The sequence below is a fragment of the Acomys minous genome (genome assembly GCF_964271855.1).
Source record: "Acomys minous genome assembly, chromosome: 9".
NCBI classification, from domain to species: domain Eukaryota; kingdom Metazoa; phylum Chordata; class Mammalia; order Rodentia; family Muridae; genus Acomys; species Acomys minous.
In genome coordinates this window covers 79,719,066-79,722,141 of record NC_140490.1, presented here as the reverse complement: position 1 = coordinate 79,722,141, position 3,076 = coordinate 79,719,066, and the positions used below count along the sequence as shown (strand labels likewise).

At 35.6% G+C, this 3,076-nt stretch overlaps 1 pseudogene across 1 annotated transcript; it reads left to right on the top strand.

The window, feature by feature from the left end:
* Window positions 1-230: 230 nt before the first annotated feature.
* On the top strand, window positions 231-1,108 carry LOC311605897 (vomeronasal type-2 receptor 116-like; annotated as a pseudogene). The gene has a single exon. The product of its transcript is annotated as a vomeronasal type-2 receptor 116-like (transcript).
* Window positions 1,109-3,076: the final 1,968 nt, after the last annotated feature.

The following is a 3,076-nucleotide window of genomic DNA, read 5'->3' as shown; positions in this document are numbered from 1 at the left end:
CTTACAAAAACATTATAAATTATATCATCAACAAAATTCAATAAACATAGAAATGATTGCTTTTTCTTTAAAGAGAAAGTATGTTGCAATGCTGTGCAACACTGTCCTTGAATGACATATACAGTATTAAAATGTGCATATTGCAATGCTTCTCTAATGTCCTATCAATAAAATGCTGAAGCACCACTAATAAAGCCTCCTTTTCTCCATCAGACGTGGATCAATGTGTGATGTGTCCAGAGGAGCAGTATGCCAACCCAGACCAGAAGCACTATATAGATAAAGCTGTGGTCTTTCTGAGCTATGAAGATTCGTTAGGTATGGCTCTTGCCTTAGTAGCCTTGTGCTTCACTGCATTTACTGCTGTGGTTCTTGGGGTCTTCATGAAGCATCATGACACTCCTATTGTAAAGGCTAATAACAAAACCCTCAGCTACCTCTTACTTGTATCACTCATGTTCTGTTTCCTCTGCTCCTTGCTCTTCCTTGGGCGTCCAAACACTGTTACCTGCATCCTGCAGCAGATCACATTTGGAATTGTGTTCACTGTGGCTGTTTCCACAGCTCTGGCAAAAACAATCATTGTAGTTCTGGTTTTCAAACTCACAGCACCCAGAAGAAGGATGAAGTATATCCTAATATCAGGGGTCCCTAACTACATCATTCCCATCTGCTCCCTATTCCAAGTAATTCTGTGTGCAATTTGGCTAGGATCTTCTCCTCCATTTGTGGATATTGATGCACACTCTGAGCATGGCCATATCATCACTGTGTGCAACAAGGCTCAGTTACTGCATTCTACTCTGTCCTGGGATACTTGGCCTGCATGGCCATTGGAAGCCTCACTGTGGCTTTCCTGGCAAGAAACCTGCCTGACACCTTCAATGAAGCCAAGTACCTGACATTCAGCCTGCTGGTGTTCTGCAGTGTCTGGGTCAGCTTCTTCCCTGTATATCATAGCACCAACGGCAAGGTCATGGTTGCTGTGGAGATCTTCTCCATTTTGGCTTCTACTGCAGGGATGCTTGGATGCATCTTTCTTCCAAAGTTCTACATAATTTTGTTAAGACCAGAAAGAAATTCTATCCAAAAGGTCAGAGAGAAATAATATTCCTTAATTCATATTTCATGAACTACAACATAGAAATAATACTTCTACATAAAAACCAAATATACGGTTGCAGTGCGATATCTATTTGTTTAAGAATGACTCTCACCGTTTCTACTAATGGTGATGCTAGTCAGGATCATATCTACTAATGTTTTCTTCCTTTCCCATATAAACATGTGTTAAACCTCTTTTTTCAGAAGACTTAGATTTTTGGCATGCTTATAATGTGTAAATGCTCTTTTCTGCAATAATATACAAATTGTTCAAAATAAATGCAAACGTCTTTCTTTATTACTTGGATGAATGAATGACTTTTGTGTCAATTCAATAGTGAGAATCAAATACAAGGAGATTGTAGGGAGTGACCTGTTGTTTGCAAATGTTTTGAAACTATGTTCCCATAACAGGGGCAATGTAAATATCACTAATACTATTATATAAATTAAAGGAATAGAACCTAGAAGAAAGAGTAATATCATGATAAGCAGATAGAAATATATTAGTGAAGCTGGATGACAACTTATTAGTTAGTAGTATGCTTTGCTATTGTAGAGGACCTGATTCAATATCCAGTTCAGTCTTGACAAAATGATTTTTCTAACAACCTCTTACAATATCTCCAAAAAGAAAACCAAATCTTCTTTTGGGCTGCATTGTTACATAAACTCATAAGTGTGGACAACAATATATCAAGACACACACACTAAACACACACATGCACACAACTCAAATTCCTTCATTTTTTAAATTTTTTAATTAATTTATTCTTGTTATATCTCAATGGTTATCCCATCCATTGCATCCTCCCATTCTTCCCTCACTCCCATTTTCCCGTTATTCCCCTCTCCTATGAGAGTTCCTGACCAGGATTATCTCCCCCTGTATATTCTCATAGAAAAATATTACAAAAAATCTTCACTAGAATTAGTTTTTCCTTTTAAAAATATTTTTATTTTATTTCTTTTTTACATATAAAGTTATATTATTACACATAAATAAAATAAACTACATACAACAAGAAGAACAATAGAATAATCAGGACTTATAAAAATGTTACATTCATAGTGTTTTTGCTATTTGTATTTGGCAGTCTTGAAGAAATCATCTTTCCTATCTTGGTGCATCTAAAATACTGAATGTAAAAACAGTATTATTGTATTACTTCTGTACCAACTTAAAGCATCTATCTAGACCTAAAAACATCTTAACCCCTAAACAACTAAGCTTAATTGTAAGACTAAACTATCTTGTCTTCAACCCCACCAGAGACATGAGGAGGAATAAAACTTAATTACTTATGGAAATCAGAAATACCACTTAGCAGTTTCCAAAATGAAAACATGATTGAGGCAGTTTGCTTCTGAAACAGTCACCTAAACTCTCTATAATTTTGAAGTATCATCTTCAGCCTTCTGGCCCAACATATCTGACAGCCATATTTGTGAGGCAGGAACTATTGAGGACTTGCTTAACATGTTTTGTCAGAGGTTTGCCGTCAACTCTGCCTGCATCCAGACTTGCCTATTTTTCAGCATAATTCTGTCTGTGGCAGAAATGTAAACTGTTTGTCCTGTGGATGGTTTGAAGCATTTGAAGCCCTCCCCATAACGAGATTGTCTGATGCTCGTCATCTTCTTTGAGGAAGGCTTGGTGTTGCAAGGATTTAATGTGTCTTCTTGTCAAGAAATAATAAATAATTTAAAATAATAAAATCATCTTTAAATGTCATATTCTGTAGGTCTCTGATTCTTTTGAAGACTTTATCTAACTATTTTACCTTATATATCTATATAATCATTTCTATTTGTTAAATCTAGGATATATATTTTGTGACAAATATAGACTAGTAACTGGCATGGCCATGATTTGATCAACTAACTAATATCTTGTATTACTTAGCCTAAACCACTTGCAATAGCACTTTTCAAGGTAATGGAAGTAAACCTTGTATTCTATTTGAGTTGT